We start from the raw sequence: 24,287 nt of genomic DNA, 5'->3' as shown, positions 1-24,287 counted from the left end.
AACCTGGCCCTGGCCAAAAACTGCAAAAAAAAGAGAAGAAAACAAAAAACCAAAAATCTCTGACCTTAATTAAAAAATCAACTCCATATATGCAGAACCAGGAAAATATAACTTAATGGAAATTCACAGGAGAAAATATAAATGTTTGGAATTGATCTTAAGTCCAGTATGTATCCCACTTTTCTCATTTCTTCTGCTGCGAACCAGGCAATCCTTTGTTGATTTTTTTTTCATTTTTCATTATAAAATGTATCTTACCCTTTCCTCAGTGTCAGAAGATGGTGGTCTTCCCCTCTTTCTTGAATTTCTGGTCCTCGTATTTCTCACAAGCTGAGTGATGAGATTTCTCCTGTAAAGAAAGGTGTGTCTACGTTTTTTCTCCACTCTCTTTCCTAGCTAATAAGTAAAGGATGTAGCTGTTCACGTCTGCAACTTCTATCAGCCAGAAGAATAATTCTTTCCACCACGTGTAGGACCTCGTAGTAAATCCGTAACATCCATAGTACTGATCAGCTCGGTCCACTCTTCCCATAAAGTGTGTGTGTTCTAAAATAATTGTTGGTTTTTCAAAGTGAACAGGCTGTTTCTCTGATACCAGTGATCTGTTCAAAGACCAGAGAATGTACTCAGCATTGTCACTAACCTCTTGTCATGGAATAAGAGGCACAAAGAAAGTGTTAAACTTTTCTTTTGACGCTGGAGCGGAACAGGAAAATCATTATGTAGGACAAGGTCTGACATCGCATAGGAAAGGTTATTAAGACGGGTGGAGAAGTACCATTGAATAGTTTAAGGGCTCTGATGGAAAAGGATAAGTTTTATTTTTCCTGTCTCCAGACAGCAGAGCTTAGAGTGCTCCAGCATTTAAAGGGAAACGGAAATTTATTTCATATAAGAATAATATCCTAAACAATTAAATTTAATAGAAATTTAAATGAGTTACTTTGGGAAATAATTAAATTCACAGGATTGCTGGTATTCAACTACTTTTCAGGGGTGGGAAAGAAGGAAGTTGTATACATAAAAGAGGCTTTATGTTTCACTTAATACTTTTACGATTTTATTAAAAAATCTTATTCTTTTTGCTGATAGAGTCAACCATATACATTAAGCAGTCAGGGGTCAGACATAGGAATTTCTTTTCTTTCTCTCTTTCTTTCTTTCTTTTTTTTGAAATAACTCAGTAGACTGTCATGGCATCATAGCTCACAGCAACCACCAACTGTTGGGCTTAGACGATTCTCCTGCCTCAGCCTTCCAAGCAGCTGGGACTACAGGTGCCTGCCACAACACCTGGCTATTTTGTTGTTATTGTTGCAGTTTGGCCGGGGCCGGGTTTGAACCCACCACTCTTGGTACATAGGGCCGGCGCCCTACCCACTGAGCCACAGGGACCGCCCCAGACATGGGAATTTTTAAAGGTTCCCTCAGTGACTTGCCACCCACTGGCTCCTGACTCCACCTGCTTTGGAGAATCTCTTTGATAAGAGTACTGCACCTTTAGCCAGGGGTTTGTCAAAATTGAACCCCTATCCTCCATTCATAGCATACCTGGAAAAGACTTTAGATATAGTTATGGCAACCACATCTCAGAGATTCAACAACAGAGTTCCATGCAGAATCCTGGAATCCTCAGTAATTTCTCTGCTTTTTTGTCTATTCCAATCTCTGAAAGGCAACCTGAATCCTATTAAAGGTACTGCATAGCAAAGGTCTTTGTCATATAACAGAATATTTTTGATCTTCAGCCAATTCCCCATTTATTTGAAAACAGACAATACAATTGAATTCCAGTGAAATAAAAGAAGGTGGATAGTCTCTTGGAGGTTATGACAATAGAAGATTCGATTTGTACTCCAGGGCTTAAAGTCCTGGAATGCCATCTGTATAGTCCACCCATCTCTGTTCCTGTTTCTGAATATGAACAACATTTCTGCATTGCTGTAGGTAAATGATTATTACTTCATCAAAAGGGAGGAAAAGCACCTTGGCAAAGAAGGGAGGCTTATTTCATCCAGGTTACTCATTAGTGATCAGAGGACAAGAGCTATCACATTAATGCTGTGAAATTCCCACCAATCTCTTTGTTTCACAGCCAAAGACTGGGAAAGGCCTTTACTTTTAACCCTTAATCTCCGTCTTAAGACAATCTGTTTTTTAAACTTTAAAAAGGACTTTTCAGTCATTAACTGACCCAATGAATTGAGGAGGGTGCTCTGTTTCAACTTGATTCTTCAATATCTTTATGGTTTATTTCATTTGATATAACTGTCGAAAGTATCGACCGGTTTTGACCAATCTACTTTGCTGCCAAAGGACATTAAGGTTTACCCTTCTGGCTTGGCGCCTATAGCTCAACCAGCTAAGGCGCCAGCGACGTACACCTAAGGTGGTGGGTTCGAATCCCCAGCCCGGACCCGCCAAACAACAATGACGGCTGCAACCAAAAAATAGCCGGGCGTTGTGGCGGGCGCCTGTGGTCCCAGCTACTTGGGAGGCGGAGGCAGAAGACTCGCTTGAGCCCAGGAGTTGGAGGTTGCTGTGAGCTGTAAAGCCACGGCACTCTGCCCAGGGGGACAGCTTGAGGCTCTGTCTCAAAAAAAAAAAAAAAAAAAGGTTCACTCTTCTATTTAGGTTAGATCATTTTGAACCAAAATGAGTCCAGAGCAGAATTCTTAAACCCAGAACATTGGGAAAGGGTTAACACATATTTATTGAGTTAGTGAATAATTCATATAACGTTAACAGCAATCAAACCATGATCTTATATTCAATTTGTTTGTGATTCAAATTTATTTGCCCTTTATCTTGGGCAAGTTCTACAGTTTGTGATGTGTGTTGTTAGCTACTTTTCCATTATCTCTTCTCTCATTTCTCAGTTGCTAATAGAACCCCAATATGGTTTAGGACAGTGAGGCACCCAAGGAAATATACTGGCCACTAGGGGGAGACAGTAGACACAGTTCCAGCTAATGAGAAGAAAGTCTGTCTCTGGATTTCTTACTGAAAGGGAACTGATAAGGTGCCTCCTGTCCTGCTGTTCCTGTCTTGAACTCAAGCTTCCATCTCATGAAGCCCATTCTGAGGAAAGGCCAACCAAACTGCAAAGTTATTCGCTCTGATATAGAAGATTTACCATTTAGAAAGAAAAAAGTTATAACACGTAAGACCCATGCAATACACCCACTCCAACAGTTTTGCCTACAGGGGATACTTGAGAAGTTTATGCTTAAATCATATTAGGCATATGAAAGAAAAGTATTCTGATTTTATATAGTGGCTGAAAAGTAAGAAGGCTTAACGTACCCTCAGAATTTTAACTCCCACTTGGAAAGATTATAGAAAGCAGTACCAGGGACAGAACCCAGGGAGGAGAGACAGTTAAGGGGCAGCTAAAATTGAAATGAAAACTGAATGCACACTTCCTTCCTATAAAATGGCAGGTTCTCTACCTAAAAATGTTTCATGCCTAGACTTGAGAAACAGAAATAATACAAATTAAAGATTTTACTTCTTTATGCATTATTCAATTAATATTGTATGAAGCAGCACTTAATTAGCAGTAAAAATTGTGACTGGTTTCCCTGGTTCATTAAAGTCCTTCTATTTCTTGTAGATTTCTTTGGGGGGGGTCATTCTATGATTTTTTAAATAGAGAGATAAAATAATTTTTTGTTGTTGTAGATTTTTTTTTTTTAAGACAGTCTCACTCTGTTGCCCTGGGTAGAGCCCCATTGTATCATTAACCTTAAATTCCTTGGTTCGAGTGATCCTCTTTCCTCATCCTCCCAAGTGGCTGGGACTACAGGTGCCTGCCACAACTCTTGGCTAGTTTTTCTACTTTTCAGTAGAGATGGGGGTCTCACTCTAGCTCAGGCTGGTCTCAAACTCTGGAGTTCAAGCAATCCACCCACCTTGGCCTCCTAGAGTGTTAGGATTCCAGACCTTAGCCACTGTACCTGGCCTATTGTTGATTCTTTTAAAGAATAACATTAATTTCTTTAAGTATAGATGAGAAAGTTTTTTCTGTAAAGAGTCAGATAAGAGATATTTTAGGCTCTGTAGGCTACAAAGTTCCTATTGCAACTATTCCACTCTACCCCTGTGGTGGGAAAGCAGCTCTAGATGACAGATAAATGATCAGGTATGGTTGTTTTAATAAAATGATATTTATCATGGCATGGATTTGGCCTGTGGGTCTAGTTTGTGACCCCTCTACTCTAAAGTGACAGCAATACCAAGTTCCACCTATATGTGTTGGATTAAGCTATTTAGTCTACACACACCTGTTCTCTCCCCATATGAAGTGGATATGTGATAGGACAACTTTTCTATGACTCCAGAAAAGGCAAGTTAAGTTGGAAAAATAAAAGCATATTCACAGAAAGAGAAAGAAAGAAGGGCAGGTAAAACATAAATATTTTATTCTAAGGAGTTTATAAGCTTAGCTATGCCTAGAACATAGAAACATATGCTTTTTACAATCTTTTAAGGTGTGAGAAGAAATAATTATAGATTCTTAAAATTTTCAAGTTGCAAGAAAACTGGCATGGTAAGGATAAGAGACACACCCTCGCTGATAAGAGAGCCACAGGTGACTGGGGATTCAGGAATCCCGACCAGGTTGTCTCCTTACAGCCACCATTCACTCCGCTGGCAAAAGAATAACCCATTTGTAATGCACAGAAAGAAAGAAATTCTTTAGCTCCTCTTGAGGAAATATTTATGTAAAATTAAAGCAGCATTAATGTTAGAACTTTTTATTTTTATTTTTATTTCTGTGCTCTAGATTTTCGAGGTGAAAAACACACACAGGTTGTTTAGTTGATGCCGTCTTTCATTAGGCAGAGTTTACTAGCATTTGCAAATTCAGTGCTTCTTTAAGGACAGAACTGAAGCCCAGACATGAAAACAGTGATGAATTCTCCATACCACAGGCAAAGGCCAGCACAGTCCCCTACAGCCCCTACTTCCCAGAGCCCGGAAGAGTGCTGTCACATCAGGCCTCATGACTCATCAGAGTCCTGGGGGCTTCCAGGCAGCTGTTAACCTGGATCTCAAAGAAGCAACCCCTGTTTCCAGCTTACGAAGGAAATAGTATAGGTGGACAGCTAAGCTGATGGGTGAAAGACAGGAAAAGAATGGCGCCAAACCTCTGGGAAGTAAACAAGGCAATGTGGTTATTTGCTTCCAGGTAAAAAGAAAAACGAAGCCAAATGGCATTTTTGTCCATTTGCAGCTTCTAAAGGTACCATGTCTGTCTTCAGTTCTCAGTCCTGCCAGGCTGTGTCCCATCCAAGTAAATACATATTTGTACTACTGCCCTCTGTCGGATAGAAACTGAATTTCAGTACAGCAGCTAGGCTTTTTTCTGGGCCGATTTAAGTAAATCAGAAAGGTTTGAACTGAATTCCTGTCCCAACTGTCTCCGAACCGCCTATGCAAAACCACAGTTCTTAAGCACTATACCTTTTTCCATATGGAGAGTTGGAAACACTGATGGTTACTGTGATTCTAAAATAATTGCTTTATGCAACAGATAAATATAAAAATAGCACTAAGGTATTAGTTCTTACCAAATGATTTTCAAATTCCTTTTTTCTTTCTTTCTTTTCTTTTTTTTTTTTTTTGATAGCTAAACATATTATTCAACCAAAGTCTTAAATAAGCTGCTTTTATGGACGCCAGGGCTCCCTTCAGCCCCCCAGAGCAGTCGCTGCAACACTTCCACAGAAACAAAGCATTCACCAAAGGCTGGATTGACAACACCTACTCCAAGGGATCTCTGGAGAAACTCTCAGATGGATCCTTTGCAAATTTCTTGCTCTGTTTAAAAATACTCTGTAATGAATTGATTTTCTTTTCTTTCTTCTTTTTTTTTTGGGACAGAGCCTCAAGCTGTCCCCCTGGGTAGAGTGCTGTAGCATCACAGCTCACAGCAACGTCCCAACTCCTGGGCTCAAGCGAGTCTCCTGCCTCAGCCTCCCAAGTAGCTGGGATTATAGGCACCTGCCACAATGCCTGGTTATTTTTTGGTTGCAGCCGTCATTGTTGTTTGGCAGGCCTGGGCTGGATTCAAACTTGCCACTTTAGGTGTATGTGGCTGGTGCCTTAGCCACTTGAGCCACAGGCGCTGAGCCAATGAATTGATTTTCAAACCATGAAGTATTTTTCCAAAATTATAGTGCCAATTTTATTACTTCTGCAGACAAAAATTCTGCCAAATTTCTGCAGCTCAGAGAGCCACAAATGTTATCAGCAGGTAGTGCTAGGGTCAGTAAAGGAGAGGAGAACGTTCTGGAATATGCTGAAGTCAGAGGACTATAAGCTTTTTCACCAGGTGTTCATTCATATTTACTTGATGATATAGCTCTAGCCCTTTGGCACCTTTTAAATATTATAAGATAATGTTTAATCTTAAGCATTAAATTATTTTTCTCTTTCTCAACTATGAGTCTATCTCTTGGAGGCAGAATCAACATTTTAGAAAAGTTAAAATAATCTATTTAAATTGAGAACTATGACAATCGCACATAGCATTCTCTACTGTGGTAGACCTACCTGAGGTCCTACCTGGGCCATCAGCCTAAGACCCAAAGGAGCAGACCTAAGGTCTGAAAAATCAAGTTTACTGAACCAAGGGAAAAGCCAAGTTATGGTAGATTTTGAGGGGTGGTTGGAATTGAGGTGACAATTAAACCAAGCATGGCTTTGATGGGCTCAAAACAAAATAGAGCTGTGGGTATAAGATCAATGTCAAGTCTAGACCATGACATGGACTTCAAGTTCTCTTTCCTTGGAATCCACAAAGTTCAGATTCATGTGGAATATCATGTCTAGTTACTTCTTATCTGAAGTGGTACACCTGGGTTGGAAATTGAGGCTGCTTCACTGTGTCAAAGCGACTGAGATCCTCCAGGCAAGAATGGAATGTTTCATCCCAACTAATATAATTTCCAACAGTTAAATTTCAGATAGTCTCTGATATTAGAGGAAAATGTTACTCCATGAGTAAGAAAGCAATAGTCCCTCAAAGAAGAGGCTTGCGTGACACTTTGTAGCTGTGGCTTGTCCTTGGGAAAAGTACTGTTTCCCATAAACTTTGCTGCCTGTTTGATCATGTCTGTTATTCCTACTTGATGGATCGCTGGACGTATGTTTATTTTCTCAGGGGACTGGCAGACAATGATCTGAGTTGGCTGGCTGAGCACGTGAGCAGTCCATGAGTGCAAGATGAAGGGTGACTCCAGTGTTTGAGAGCCCTGGGCTAGGACAGGCTGTCACCCTCACCTTGTGTTGACCTGACTCTTCCTTCTCCTTCCTCCCTTGCTCCTCAGGTCCTGCCCCATTTCCCTCGTGGAGAGATGAGGAAGGTGCAGGTGGTGAAAATCTTCTTTTGGTACATTCTTCTTTTCGATGTGTAATATTTTCAATCACAGTCCATTGGGCGTTATCTTCATACTACACAGTTTAAATCAGAATGGGGAATGGGGGTCACATCTTATTTATAAATCATTAGGACAGGCACCTCACAGTTTGCCCTCAAATATAGTTGAAAAATCTGTGTATGATTTTCAACGTGAGAAAAAGTGGCCCAAATTATCCTCAGACAAGGAATATAATTGTGGTCAAAGTTACAATTTGATTAAATTGTAGTTTCAGAAAGGACTAAGAAAGCATCTCTCCAACACCTTCATTTTAGAAGTGAGATAAACAGAATTCCAGAGATGCCTAATAACTATACCAAATTCAAGGAGGCCACAGACCTTGAGCAGACACAGAGTGGTTTTGCTGATTTCAGGAACCCTACCTAGGCAATGAGAGCTCGTGTACTGTTAACTATCACCAACAAACATCGAGCCTAAATAATTATTTAGCAGAGCTTACCCTAGGTTTGTTTATTGATAGTTTGAAGATAACCAGCCCAAAATCTGGCTTTACCCTCCACTAAGCCAAAATAAACTACTGAAAACAGCTTCCAAGTAGAACTATCTCATATTTACTTAGTAACATGGTAATCTGTTTACCATTATCATTTGCCAAACTAAATGAAAGTGAAAATGGTATTTTCAGCCCTGCTGCTCTTTCTTAAAAAGTAGACATTTCTACAGACCCACTTTCTTTTTTGAAAATGTAGAGGAAAGTTAATAAATGACTCTCGTTTAACTTTCGAAGCAAAGGTGTTCTTGATGTGATTTCTACGTAATTTTCTGAATTTTCCGAATGAGGTAGATCTGAAATCCCCAGGGCAATTTCTACCCATGGATAAGCTGGATACGCCTGGACTTCCCGAATGATGTCACAGCGAGACTTGGGCTGTGAGTTTTAAGACCAAACCAACATTTTAAGAGATCGTCTAAGAAAAATGTGAGGAAAGCTTGGTGAGATATTGAAGTGATAGGGCTCTATTTTCCTTAAGTACTTATAACAACATATTGACAATGAAGTCTGAACATGCCTTGCTATTTGGTATTCAAATACCCTGAAGAGAACATTGTAAAGGCTGTCTAGCTATTATTTATAGTATAATATTTTTAAGTGGTAAAAACAAGCTGTAGGACAATCTGGAAAATAAAATCTTAGTTTGGGTAAAAAAACAAAAAAAAAAAAGAAGAAGAAAAAAACTACCTGGGGATGATTGTGTGCATGTGCTTGAAAAAAAAAAAAAAACTCAAAGTATCTAGAAGAAAATTCATCAGGCTGTTGCATGTCGTCAGCTCTTGAACTATGTGATTGAGAAGGCAGGAGATTCTCATTTTTTACGTTACGACCTTTTGTGTTTGTGCTCGTGGTTATTAGTATTACCGTATTTATAATTTCAAAACTCAACTAGAAAAAGGCTATCCAAGTTTTAAAAGATCACATATCTCACTTGACTCGTAAGTTCTTTAGGTCTGAATATGGCTAACATTTAGCAATACCATGAGTATGAATTCTTTTTTATTTCAATGTCAATGAGTACTCAAGCTCTTTTTGAGACATTAAGATGTAATTATACTGAACACTATAATAACATAAATTAATATTTTATAGTATACAACAGTACATATGATAGATAATATTGGTATGCAACATGACTATCACAGGCTCTGAATTTGTCAGTTTAATCTATTTGTGAACACATTTATTTATTCATTCAATAATTGGTATTGTTGTTTCCTTTTTTTTTTTTTTTGCAGTTTTTTGGCTGGGGCTAGGTTTGAACCTGCTACCTCTGGTATATGGGGCCAGTGCCCTATTCCCTGAGCCACAGGTGCTGCCCATTCAATAATGGTTTAAGTACCTTTTGTGCATAAGGCTCTAAGCTAGGTAGGAGAAACAAACATGAAAAAGTTATAATCCTTATCCCTGAACAGCTTGTGCCTGGTTGGAATGGACCAGCACACAGAAAATAATGGACTCACCATGAGAAGTGGTATAAATAGAAACATTTATTTCAAAGGGCTGTGGGAATTCACACCCCCGTGAATGGAGGAAAAGGAGCTGACTCCAGCTGGAACTTGAAGGAAAAACAGTTTCTCAGGCAGAGCACATGCCTAAGGACATCAGGCAAAATAAAAGCATAAATGAAAGGAGAAAGACATCAGAGTTTCGTGCGTGGCACCGGATAGATAAATAGAGCAAAATCCTGTAAAGGTATCAGTTTAGTCCACTTTCCCCAGAAAGTGCTCCCTGATGCTCTGAGTTGGTCACTGTCTTATATTTTGTTACATCCTACCTCCTAGTCATGTCAAATTAGAATAAGTTTATCCCTTTATAACAATAGTTTATATACGTGTGTGTAGAGCTATGATTTGTTTATAATTGAGTGTTGGTAAAATATACAAGACTATTGAACTGAATTATTCTTATGTAAGTCAGAGCATCTAGTTGGTGGGACAGCAATGTTTGGATGAATAATAAGATAATGACATATCCATTCATCAACGATTACATATTTATTCAATAAGATGAATTTTTATTTCCTCTGATTTTAGTCAAATTAATAATTATGTTGTTATGATTCAGATTTTCTCAACATTTATATTCTTACTAGGCAATGCTCCTTGAGTCATTATCACGCCAGTTCTTGTTAGTTTCAGTTTGGGTCAATGTTACTCTCCTGAGGCAGCAACGGGAATTGTCAATAAAATTCTTAAAGCAATACTTAGATTCAGAATGAACAATAAAATTTACATAAAATATTTACTCGTCGTATGGAGCAATGTATGACAAATTATCAAGATCATCGTACCTATTACAAGCTATTTTAATGTCATGTCTCACAAAATTCTCATGGTCTGTTACAGCAATATCCATATAGTGCTTCTTTAGTTTTCTTTCTTTCAAAAATCAATTTGTTACATGATATAAAATTACAGCTAGATAGGAGGAATAAGTTCTAGTATACCACGGTAGGATGACAATAATTAACAATAATATATAGTGTCATATAGTAGATATTGAATGTTTCCAGCACAAAGAGATTATAAATGTTTGAGATGATAGCTATCCTGACTTCCCTGATCTAATCACCATACATTATTATATATCAAAACATCACCATGTAACCATGAATATGTACAATTATTGTATGTCCAAAAGAAATTTAAGAAAATATTTAAAAGATAAGAATGAGAAAGGAACGACCACCTAGGCACCTTATACATAATTTTTAAATCTCTCTGGAATCATATCTCTTCATCAAAACTGGATATTTTTAAATAAATTCCCGAGAAATATATAAAATATAATTAGGTAAAATATGATGCAGCTTGAATGAATTCTAAGTTTTTTTATTTTTTGAATTCTAAGTTTTTATCAAACATGTTTTACAAGGAGTTTAAGTAAAGCGTTTTAGGAATCAAATATGAAATGATTGACAATTGTCAACTGTTACTGAATGAAACCAATCACATTTTAAGAAATGAAGCTTGTTCTTAATATTTGTATTTGAAATGGAAATATGCTAAAATGATCTACATTGAATTTTCAAAGTTTCTAAATCTGACATAATCTCGTTCTTATGGAATTTATTATGGAATAATAAAAAATGATTTATAAAGACACTGCTCAATATGTGTATTTTAAATAGAAACATAATACTTTCCTGTAGTGATCTATAACTTATGAGGAGAAAAATAAATATTGAATATGTGAAATTTTCAAAATAAAAATCGAATGTGTTGTAAGTCATAAAAATTTCAATGTTGTAATAGTATGAAAAATAAAAATAGAGTTAAAATACAGCTCAATTTATTGAAATTTTAATTAAGACCATATCTGGACCTGTAATGTATTGAGAAAGTAATCTCTAGAAATTACATTAGCAATTATGGGTACATGAATTCTCTTCTTCATACATTTGCAAACATTTCCATTTTTCTTCTGTTTATTGAAATGCCACTTTTGTTATTTCACTTATTACTTTTTCATCTTAGAAAAAAATTCACTTGCTCTAAAATTTTAAAAAATGCACCTTTAATTCCATTAAATGTTAACCAAAAGTAATGAGTTTCTTATAAGCTTTTGCTAACATAATTAGTAGGAAGTAACAATTTACAACAGATAACCAAATCCAATATTAATTGATATTCTGTCAAACACTGATTTTCTCTTTATTTGAGATGTTTTACTATTTTGCTTTCTTTTTCTATATCTTCATATATCTTGCTCAAGAATGAAATATAATTGGTATAATAGCATTTAGATAGCATTCTCACTGTGTGTCTGAATGTGGTAGAAAAGTTGTATATGATGGGCAGATTAAGAAAATGTCTAATATACAATATTATAGTGATGAATTAGTCCACAGAATGTCATCACTGTTGAACTATGGACACAGTGGAAACCTTGTCAAAATTTTACAAGGAGGTATCCAACATATAGAGGATATTTTATAAATATATTAAAATTTTGTTATGAATATTTTGTAAATAAAGATACATTTAGCTATAATTTCCCATTTTTCCTATATATGGTGACTTTATGGGAAAATTTTGGGACACTCTGTATGCTGATGCCATTATCACAGACCTGTCTAGATAATCTTTTAGACTAATGCCTATCATTGAAAATTGTGTTCGGCAAATATTTTCTTTTAAATCAAAACTCAAATTTTTCCCAACATATACTTCTTAATTTTAATTTTTTTGGCTCAAAAAAATTTTTTTTTTTTTTTTTTTTAGACAGGGTCTCACTTTGTCACCGCTGGTAGAGTGCTATGGCATCATAGCTCACAGCAACCTCAGTCTCTCAGGCTCTCTCTTGCCTCAGCCTCCTGAGTAGCTGGGACTACAGGCATCTGCCACAACAATGCTTCGTTCTAGCACAGCCTGTCTCAAACTCGCGAGCTCAGGCAATCCTCCCACCTTGGCCTCCCCCAGTGCTGGGATTACAGGCATGAGCCACCACTCTCAGCCTCAAAACTGTGTATAGTAAAATTTATGTTTCAACATGACTTTTGTTTCTGGTATAATGTAGTTGACCTTAGTATTTAGAATTTTATTTGGTGGATGACTTACTTTCTCACTTTATTATATATAAAATTAAAAATCTTCCTTTGAGTTCTCTCTTTTAGACAGTGATCATTTCTTTTTTCCATTTTACTCAGCTTACATGTTCAGCCATCATAACATAAAATTTCTAGATAATTTCTACTAAACTAAAAGTTTTCCATTGCTTTCTGAAAATATACTGTACATGCTATGAAAAGCTTGGGATAAATACAGAATGCATGATATAATTTTAAATATGTCATGTCAACATCCTATATTAGCATTTACTTTCTTTAATAAATATTATCAATTTTTGCTGTTTAAATTTTCAAAGCATTCTTTAGTAATTGCACATTTTGGGTGTTTGGGCATATATGCACAGCTGACATCTTATGTTCCTTTACTTGAGCCCCTAAGTGTTTTTAGCAGCAAATATCTGCATTTTGACGATTAGTTGTGAAGCATTTGACAGTAGTGATATAATATTTTGGTTCTGAAACAAAAATATAAAAGTCAGTTTCTATAGTTTTCTTCTCCATTTGAAAAAATTTTGATTAAAGTGAAGTTTAAATTTTCTGCAATGTTTAGGCAATGAAAAAACAAAATCACTTGCATAAGAGTGCATTTTGTGAGAAGCATTCTCACTTTGTCAGAAAGAGGCAGCTCAGTGGGGAGGGCGCTGGCCACATACACTGAGGGTGACGGGTTCAAACCCAGCCTGGGCCAGCTAAAAATCAACAATAGGAATGGCAACAACAACAAAAAAATAGCCGGGCGTTGTAGTGGGCACCTGTAGTCCCAGCTACTTGGGAGGGATTCTCTTAAGAGAATTGCTTAAGCCTAAGAGTTGGAGTTTGTTGTGAACTATGACCCCATGGCACTCTACCCAGGGCAACAGCTTGAGACTCTGTCTCAAAAAAAAAAAAAAGAGTGAGAATGGGCCATTTTCCAGGATCATGATCTAATAAACGGTAAATCTCCAGGGATTTCTTATTTCTTACTCAACTTGAAGGTTCATGAATGTCACTATTTCTTCATCTTTTAAAGGGAAATATAGACTTGTATTTGATGTTCCGAGGTTGTGATTTTGTTATGAACACTTATCTTTTCAAATCCCTTTGTTTTTTTAATAAGTAATTAAATCTTCATTTAGTAAAAAAATTCATATTCTTTAATATGAATTATTTTTTATTTTTGGAGACAGAAGTTCACTCTATAGCTCTGGGTAGAGTGCTGTGGCATCACAGCTCATAGCAACTTCAAACTCCTGGGCTCAAATGATCCTCCTACCTCAGCCTCCCAAGGAGCTGGTTCTATAGGCACCCGCCACTACGCCTGGCTAGTTTTTCTATTTTTACTGGAGATAGGGTTTCACTCTTGCTCAGGCTGGCCTCAAACTCCTGACCTTAAGCAATCCATTCACCTCCACCTCCCAGAGTGCTAGGATATTGGTGTGTGCCACTACACCTGCCTCAATATGAATTCTTGAATTGTCCTTGGTTGCAGAAATTTCATCTGAGATATACAAGTTGAGGATTTCACAATTTTCTGTTCACTTTGTTGTTCTGATGAGTAATTAAAGCTTATCTATATGTAGCTATATATACAGAATTTATAATATCCTACTTTTATGTCTCATGTGAATTATGCTTAACAAGCATTTGTTCAATTTAGTTGTGCAATTTAAAAATCTAAGAAAACATTCTCTTCCAATAGTTTCTATTTCTTGTTTCTATTTCGGGTTTACTTTTATATTTTATATTTCTTTCATAATTTTAACTTGTAATCATTCCTAAGGACCTAAAGGATTACAAAATTGAATGAAATTTTAACACATTTCTATTCAAAATTGAAACTTAAAATATATGTGAAACTTTTAAAATTGAATGTAGTTTTCATAAAGTTTTCAGAAACTGATTAGGAATAGAAGGGACTTACAGGGGCTATAAGGAGATGGGAGATAATTATGGTCTTCTGGACAAGGAAGTTAGGAAGGGCCCTGAAGCAAAACAAGAAATTTGCTTCACCTGGGGTAAGTGACCCAGGTAACCAAGTATGTGCTGTTCCTGTAAAATACTACTTCTAGGCTGTGACCCATGACCTCCAGACTGTGAATGATCCCCCCATCAAACAAAGATAGGGATCCCCAACACAGAACAATGCACACCACGGTTGCCACAAATATCACAAGACTAAAAGACACTGACATGCCATCACTGATAAAATAATAGTTGATAATTATTGATAAGAGTAAAGAAAATTGGATTTATGTGATAACAGAGGAAATCCACAACCAACGAAACCAAGACAGCTTGCCTGAAGGCCTAAGGGAACCAATGGGAATTCTTACAGGTAAATGTGGGAGGAATTGGGGTGAAAGTACTTAGAGTGGTGTATTGCCTTGGTGCGGGGTTTCTTCTTACTCTCCAAGGGGACCCTTTCCACTCTCCTGGAAAAGTCTATGCTTATCTCTGCTTTACTTTAAATAAAATAAACTCCTTTTCTTTACTTTCCATACACTTTGCTTCTACTCTGCTATACTGGAGTCCCAGCTGCCTCATTTTTCTGCTCCTCCAGTTTCTTGGTTTTCCTTTGATTTAGCAGACCTTGAACTTGTTAGTTCTGCTGGGTGAACCCCCAGGTCCACTGAACAGCTCAGAGGTGAACTCTCACCTCTAACAAAAACATTGTTTTCCTTCTAAAATATTTCTAAGTACTGATTGAAAGCAAAACGCAAAACAAATTGCCATTGATGGGCATCATAATTTCAATCAAAATTAGTTAAATCAGCTGAATTTTTAAGTTTTTGCAATTGTAATGATACTGCCTTGGAAAGCAAAACTATTTACGATTTTGCTATTCAACATCCAACTAGTTGCCAATGAAAAGAGTGAGTACCGTATTTAACTGATGTTATGAACCTGCGTATGAGGTATATACAAATTTAAAAGCGATCTAAATTGCTTAACATTACCAAATGTTTCTCAGCTGCCAGTGCAGCTATCGTGAACACCGCACTAAAATCATGAGTGCCTCCGCGACCACAGATGGTAGCACGACTAGAAATAAAAGATGTTCAGCACTTCTGAGAAACACAATTTCACTATGAGGGGACCTATTTTATTTATGGCATCTGAGAAAAAGAATTTAGGAAGTTAATTAATTTGTCATTTTCTTCCCTATGTGCAAGAGCTACTAACAACTTTCCTGCCCTCTAAAGCAATGTTTGCCTCAAACATCGACAATAGCACCATCTACAAAGCCCCCTGTAATCTGAATGCGGTCACCTTTTTACTTAGGCTCCTACGATAAGCTACTTAGAGAAGTGTTTTCCTGAGGATTTAGAAATATGGCTTGTGTTACACGGAGAACTACATAGGATCCCAGTGATAAAGACATCTAGGGTTTTTTAAATGAATTTTTTTTCATGGAGTTGTCATTTTCAGGGAGTCCTCTGAGGTGTAGAGCTCAGGGCACAGGTCAGCCTTGCCTGTAAGGGAAATATTGGCTGGGCCATTTGGCTTTTTCTCAAGAGTTTAGAATTTAGAATTAGGGCTTTGGGGGAGCTGAGCCATGTTAGAGGCAAAGGAATGGAACTTTCCTTTGTGGAAGTTCCTCAACCTTCCAGACACTGGGGCGTTTACCTCTTTCTTGGATTCCACGAGCTATGCTAACATTCTGTGAGTAAATGCCCTTTTGGTCTAGATTAGTGGGTTGGTTTCTGTTTCACGGACCCTAAGGAATCTTGAGGAAGGCCTGGTCTGTTTTAGGGACGGAAGAGATAAAGCTGGACATTGGCTAAACCCAGGTCACAAAGTATCTCCAACATCCTGTTCCTTCCAGGGTGAAAGAAACACAGCTCCAGAACCTATTGTCCCTGTGGCCTCCTGGGTTGCCTTGGGTCGTCATATGGAAGAGTCCTTTCAGCATTTTCCATTGTTTCATGCATGGTTACATGATGTCATTGGACGGCAGGATTCTTCTTACAATAGGTGTCTCTGGGCATGGGCTGAGTGTCCAGAAATAGGAACCCTGGTTGTCTCCTCCTATTACCCTGTCAGGCTCTCTATGCTTCTGACTGGTGGGGGATTTTTGATGCCCATCTATCCCAAACGTGTTCAAGTCAAGTTTTTCCTGTTTCAGAGAGGCCGAGCTGTGTGACAGGTGAGCCCTTTTCGTTTCCTTCATTGCATCCAGGCACAGTGTTAAATTCTCATCCATAGCACAGCTTGGTTCCCAAGGTGTTCACGCCTGAGGTTGGAGAAGCCCCTCTGGCTTCTGCAGAGCCAGCCTGCCTAGGTGTGCTCCCTGACAGCACTGCAAGCCGTGTCTACTCATTTAAAAACTAGCTTCTTACTGTCTCTTGTACATTAATTTGTTTAGGAATTTTTTTTTTTTTTTAAACAGAGTGTCACTTGGTCACCCTGGGTAGAGTGCCATGATGTCCTAGCTCACAGCAGCCTCAAACTCTTGGGTTCAAGTGATCCTCTTGCCTCAGTCTCCTAAGTAGCTGGGACTACAGGTGCCCACCACAATGCCCGGCTATTTTTTAGAGGGGTATTGCTCTGGCTCAGGCTAGTCTCGAACCAATACACCCACCTCCGCCTCCCAAGTGCTGGGATTACAGATGTGAGGCACCTCACCTGGCCATTTAGGACTTTTTAAAAAACTAAATTAAAGAAATTACTTATGGATGGAAGTAATGGCCTGAAAATAAAATGGCCCAACACAGCATAATCCATAGCAACAAGGCGTAGTTTACATACTAGGAAATCTCTTTCAAATGTATTTAGATGTATGACTATTAAGTTATTTTTGTATTTTTTCCTTATGTTTGTGAGGAATGGTATTATCAAAATTCATTGCCATATAAACCATGAAGTTCTTTTTTTTAAAAAAACCAATTCTTTTTTAAGGCAACAGGATGGTCTTACCGTGACTGTAAGCTCCTGAAAAACTCTGTCTATATTTCTCACTGCAGCATCTGGGACCTTCTCTGGTGCAGGACTTAGGCTCAGTACAAATCAAATAAATAAATAAATGAGTGAATAAATAAATATAGCAAAGAATTCTGTGATGTCCTCCAGGTTATTTATTTATTCTTTGACATTGGGGTAAGTTATTTCCTTTTAGTGCAGTGGTTATATACCACTAGGAATATGATATAGTTTCTCAATACATCACTTTAATAAAAAATGGGTGCTGATCTTCTGCACATTATCTCTCTCTAATTACTCCAGACAGCTAGCTTGAAATTTATCTCGTCAATGGAAATCATGTCTCATAGGCATATGGGTTTCAAAACCGAGGTTGATAGAAAATCAACTGTCACTTGTGGCCAAACTATGATTATGTCTTTTACTCATTTGAAGTTCCTACATTTAAAAAAATATATATGAATCTAAAAATAGTCCTAAAGAAGAAAATCTAGAAAGTGTGCTTGGGGGTTGTTCTAGTCACAAAGGCGATAACTGAGAAGGAGTTTAAGGAAATCTTCAAGCAAAGGTAAGAAAGTGGTGAAAATGGTAGACTGTCACATGGCGTGAAAGATCATACCATCTAAACATTTAAAAATAGAGATTTATGCTATACTCAAGGAAGATGTTCCTGTCGAATAAGTTGAGATGGTGCAGCTATACACACATCTGTCTCTGATTGGTCCTAACAATATTGTAGATAACATTTCTGAGGGCATAATGCCGGCCTGAGGAACACAACCTGTGGGTCTTGGAGCCCTGAGGGAGAGGGGGGATGTGAGGAGTTCTTCTAAAAGGGCCTCTCTGTCCAGCTGTGCACCCAACAGGGTCTGAGTACTAAGTAAATATCTCCCACATACACTGACTTCTGTGGTTTAAATGGATTCAATGATAACTACAGTTTGAATTTGCCGAGAATCTTTGTGGATTTTGTGGCACCTTCAGATTTATGGACTTTCTGTACTAATAAATATTGATAGTTCAGGGCTACGGTTTGAGTGTGTCCCCTAGAATTTCACGTGGTAGAGACTTGGTGCCTCAATATGGCAGTGTTGGGAGGCGAGGCCTAGTAGGAGGTCATGGGTCCTGGGGTTCCCCCTCGAGAAGAGATTAATGTCTGTCTCATGGGACTGGGTTAGTTAGTTCTTAAGAGAAGGGATTGTTACAGAGTGGGTTTGACCACTCATCTCCCCTCTTCCACTTTTCTGCCATGCTACAAAGCAGCTGAGGCCCCCACACAGATGTGGCTGCACAATATTAGACTTCCCAGCCTCCTGAACCACAAGCTAAAATAAACCTCCTCTTTTTAAAAATTACTCAGTCTCAAGTCTTCTGTTATAGCAACAGAAATTGAGCTAAGACACTTACATAGTTAGGGATATACATCTCCCTCTGTCTCCAGTCAGCCCACAAGGTAAGTGTGAATGTGTGATACCACTAGGATAATATTTATGGGGCATGTACAATACACGTTATTAAAAAATTCATAAAGAAAAGATTCTTTTGAATCTTTGAAAGAATTTGGGCAGGGCCCAGGCTGAAGTTATCTCTGATCATAGGTCCTCCTCATTTTATTTCAAAAATAAAAAGTTCAGTATCAATGAAGTAGATAATTTTAAAACACTTAACACTATAATAATTACATTCATTAGAAACAAGATGCAATTAATAAGCTAATTATAAATCATCTTATTGAAATGATATAGTCTATCAGGAGGTATTTTGTTTCAGTAGATTAAGTTTTTATAAACATAAAAAGGAAACTTGAAAAAATACTCTGTTAACCTCTGAAGCACTAAAAAGGCTGAGATTATATGCAGATAAACAATGAAATTTATTCTATTTTCAAATACCTTATCAATTGCAAAAAATCAATAGCTTTCATACATGTGAATAATAACCAGTTAGATAATATAATGAAGGAAAAAAACATTTATATAGCAATAAGAGGATAATGTGTTTAGGAATAAACTTTAAAAATATTCAAAACTTAAATGAAAAAAATTATAAACATTCCTGAAATATGCAAAAGCAGAATTTAACTAATGGAAAGGCATTTCAAGTTCTTTTCTTTTTTGAGATAGAGCCTCAAGCTGTCCCCCTGGGTAGAGTGCTGTGGCATCACAGCTCACAACAACCTCTAACTCCTGGGCTCAAGCGAGTCTTCTGCCTCAGCCTCCCAAGTAGCTGGGACAACAGGCGCCCACCACAACGCCTGGCTATTTTTGGTTACAGCCGTCATTGTTGTTTGGCGGGCCCAGGCTGGATTCAAACCCACCACCTTAGGTGTATGTGGCTGGCGCCTTAGCCACTTGAGCCACGGGTGCCGAGCCCATTTCAAATTCTTGGTTGTAATGTCTTATTGGTATTTGAATGTCAGTTCTCCCTAAGGTAATTCATGCATTTAATAGAAGACCAATAAACAGCAATGATTTTTTTTTTCTGGGTCTAGCCAAATCCATGACAAAGTTCATATGGACAAACAAACATGCTAGGGAAACCCTGGAGAAGAACAGATGTGAGGTTGGAGGGCAGCAGGTAGAGTAACAGAAAGACTCGCCCTACCTGATATTAAAACATATTACAAAATCTCTGCTTTGAAAACATCATGGTCCCAGTACATGAACAGACAGAATAGAACAGGAAGTTCAGAAATGAATCCATCTTCGTATGGAAATCTGGACTATGATAAAGGTAGTATTATCACAAATCTCTGAGGCACAAATAGACTTCTTAATAAAGGCAGTGGGGCAACTGGATAGACATCTGGGGAAAAGACGGAATTATTAAACGTCTTAAATGTATGAAAACAAGTTCTAAATGGATTAGAGGTCTAAATATACCTACATGAGCACTGGAAGAAAACAGGAATGAGCCCCTCTAAAATCTGCGTGTGGGTAGATTTCCAACTCTAACTCAAAATTCTGATGCCAGTGAAGAAATAAATGTTTGGTAAATCTGATGACAGAAAATTTTAGATGGCAAAAAACCATAAGGAGAATTAAAAGAGAACAAGTTGGAAGATGATATTTAGGTATTTATCACAAGGATTAGTATTCCTACTATATAAGAACAAAATTTTAAAATTGAGCAATCGCTGAAAATACTGTTTTAAAATGGGTGAAAGACATGAACCATTCACCAAAAGAGATATAAAAATGGCCCCTAAGCCGGGTGTTGTGGCGAGCGCCTATAGTCTCAGCTACTCGGGAGGCTGAGGCAGGAGAATCGCCTAAACCCAGGAGTTGGAGGTTGCTGTGCGCTGTGTGATGCCACGGCACTCTACCGAGGGTGATAAAGTAAGACTCTGTCTCTTAAAAAAAAAAAAATGGCCTTAAATACTATAGGAAAACATGTACAATTTCACTGATGAAATTAAAATTGAAACTACACAGAGATGACACTTCTCACCAATCAGATTGGCAAATCTTCAAAAGCTTGGTAACACGGTCTGTTAAAGAGCCTGGAAGGAAATGCGCTCTCATTGATCGATGGATGCAGAGTAGTACACGCCCATGAGGGGAAATTTGTTAACATCTAATAAAACCATACAGACATTTACTCTTCAACTTAGCAATCCTACTTTTAGGAATTTACCCTAAAAGTATACCTTCAAAATACGAAAATACATGTACACTTGAAGGGGGATTGTGGGATGAAGAATATTCCAGTAATTTTGAATACAATATTTCAATCATATACTCTTAGTCTAGGGGAAGAAATAAGAACTGCAAATTGCATATCTTTATTTGACAAATAGTGATTTAGGGAGAACTGTTCTGAGACGATTTCATATTATAGTTTATAGTCTGATAGCTCTATTTTATAGAGTGCTGGACTATTTTATAGTGTGTTCAACAAATGGAAAAAGAGTCAGTATCTTGATGTTGATGGAAGTCAATGTTCTCATTGTAGAAGAAGAGAGATTCAAAGACGGAGTGGGGGGAGAACCTGTGGAGTGGGACTGATATTGAAGGTATCAGTGTAACTTTAGGATTTCCATTTCATGGTAGACAACCTTGTGTGTGTGTGTATCTGTCTGTCTGTCTGTCTGTGTATTTCTCCTAGCTGTCCTCTGAAAGATCCTAGAGGACACCCTAGCAAGGAACTATCCAGTGTGCAGACCTTGGTTCCTCAATTACCATTCCACATAGAAAGGAGACAGAGCCCTTGGAGAAATGGCTGATTCTGGTGCCGGGACAGGGATGCTACATCAGGAGTCTGGAACATTTTGTTTTTTAAAAGAAATGTGGGAGCATGTCAGAAGTATCCAGGAGCCAGCTAAAACGGGCTCCAACATATCAAATCTGGGACAATTTTACAATGAAAAGTAATGACAGGAACAGATTGTAACCTATGGAACACAATTAGAATCTATACCTCATGCTAATAACAGATGGGGGGAGAGAGAGAGAGTGAGAAGGAGGAGAGGAAAGGGAGATTTTTAATAGAAGAAAAGAACACCTACTGATTCATGTGGAGAGAGTGAGCGGGGATGTAAAGTTATCATTTTACAACCGTTAGATAAGATTAATTAGGGCAAGAACCAAGTTCAGGACAAGGCAGGATAATCACATGGACTTAAAGTATCTACTCATTGGTTGCAAAGGAGAAAACAGAAACTCTACAGTGGAGAAAATGGGCAACATTTTGATCAAGTGATCAAAATTGACATAACCAATGAGGGGCAGGTGGGGATCTTATGCTTGGGATACGTGAGAAGGGCACATCATGATTTGGATGGTTTTCTGGCCAGGGAGACATGAGGAAACACCCTGAGCAGACCCAAATGGAGAAATATTCCGTAACAATTATTGGTTTTTACATAAAAGGCAAAGAAAAGACTAAAGAACTATTCCAGATTAAAAGAAGCTAAAGAGTTGGACAACAAACTGTGACACCTGGTCTTGGGCTGGAAGGGGAAGAAAAAGTTATGAAGGCTATTACTGAGATAATTTAAAAAATATGAATGCTGGAGTAGATGAAACTATTGTATTCCTGTCCTGAATTTGGTAAGGGTACTGTGCCTATGCTCAGTCCTAGAAAACACTTAGAAAGGATTAAGAGGTCAAAGGAAGTATAAGTAGCTAACGGCTCCAATTGTTCCAGAAAAGTAAAGAATACAGGCAAACAGTCAAAGAGACAAAGAATGATTTTAAAAATGTAATAAAATGTTAAAAGTTTGGGAATTCAATAAAAGATATCAGGTAAGTCTTATGTATTATTTTTGTAATTTTCCTGTACATTTGAAATCATCACAAGAAAAAGTTTTTAAAGCATGTGATAAAAGAATTTACTAATTCAGATGATCCTTCATCCAGTTACTCTGAATTAGTAAGAAATGGATCTAATTTGTTCAGTGGTACCCCTGGGGACCTGTGAAAAATTCCTACAGTGAGACTCCATAGTTCCTCTGGGTGAACCACATGCCAGAAACATCTGTTGTGTGATTCTACTGAGACTCTGACTTGTATAAATTTGAGGGAGTATGTTTGGGAAGAAAAGCAGAAGTTTCTTACAACTTAAGCCTAGAATGAAACAGAACCCATACCCTTTATATTTCAGAGCTAATCAAGTGGAAATGTCAATGGGGAAATCCAGGTTAACTATAATTCCCATCATGACTAAGTGCCTTGCAGACTCAGAAAATGATGACCTAGAACTGACCTAAGGGAGAAATCACAGTCAAATCAGGATCTCTCATTTCCAGGATTCTTAGTAAGATTGATTCGGCAATTCATGAGTCTCAACTGTTACAATAAACACAAACCTAGGTCACTATATATATTTTACTCTTGGACAAACAGGCAGGATAGTACCAAGCTACGTCTCAGACTACAAATGGGGTTTAAATATTCTTTAAAAAGAGGCGTTCATGGCTTGGCACCTGTGGCTCAAGCGGCTAAGGCACTAGCCACATACACCTAAGGTGGCAGGTTCAAATCCCCAGCCTGGGCCCGCCAAACAACAATGATGGCTGCAACCAAAAAATGGCCAGGCGTTGTGGTGGGTGCCTGTAGTCCCAGCTACTTGGGAGGCTGAGGCAGGAGACTCGCTTGAGCCCAGGAGTTGGAGGTTGCTGTGAGCTGTGATGCCATGGCACTCTACCCAGGGGGATAGCTTGAGGCTCCGTCTCAAAAAAAAAAAAAAGAGGCGTTCATGAATCAAAATAAAACAAAAAAAGGTAAGTTCAGGTAGAGTAAGTATTTACCAAGTATAAAGGGAACATATATGACCATCTTAAATATCTCAGACTTAAAAAATCTAATATGCTTATTACCTACTTCAGCTCTGTAACATAGCATATTCTCCAAAAGCTATCATTTTAATTAACTAAGAAATAGTAAGAGTCAGTGTTGATTTCTTCAAACTTGTTCAATCCTTTTGGTCAGAATGTCGACATGTTTTTGTTTGAAAGATACATAAATCCGGGCGACGCCTGTGTCTCAAAGGAGTAGGGCACCAGCCCCATATGCTGGAGGTGGCGGGTTCAAACCCAGCCCCGGCCAAAAACTGCAAAAAAAAAAGAAAGATACATAAATCTTAGCCAGCCTGAGATTGCTGAAGCCTGATTGCTCACCCCGGTGAGTAGTCTCACAGCATTCCTGCCCTCCCTGCTGTTTCAAAGTTCAGCCTCATTCACTGTAAAAAAAAGAAGTTGCTACGTTGTGAGTCCATTCATGGGAAATAATAGGTACAAATTTCAGCTCCGATGTCGACTGTGGGTTTTTGAGCAAATAATTTATCTCTCTTGGCCTCCGTTTCTTTATAAAATAGAGCTTTCCAAAAAGGGCACGCAGAACACTGAGGGATCTAGAAATCATATGATTTAAAA

This window comes from Otolemur garnettii, unplaced genomic scaffold, assembly GCF_000181295.1.
Source record: "Otolemur garnettii isolate 467f Iridium unplaced genomic scaffold, OtoGar3 scaffold00042, whole genome shotgun sequence".
In the NCBI taxonomy this organism is placed as follows: domain Eukaryota; kingdom Metazoa; phylum Chordata; class Mammalia; order Primates; family Galagidae; genus Otolemur; species Otolemur garnettii.
This window is presented reverse-complemented; position numbering follows the sequence as displayed.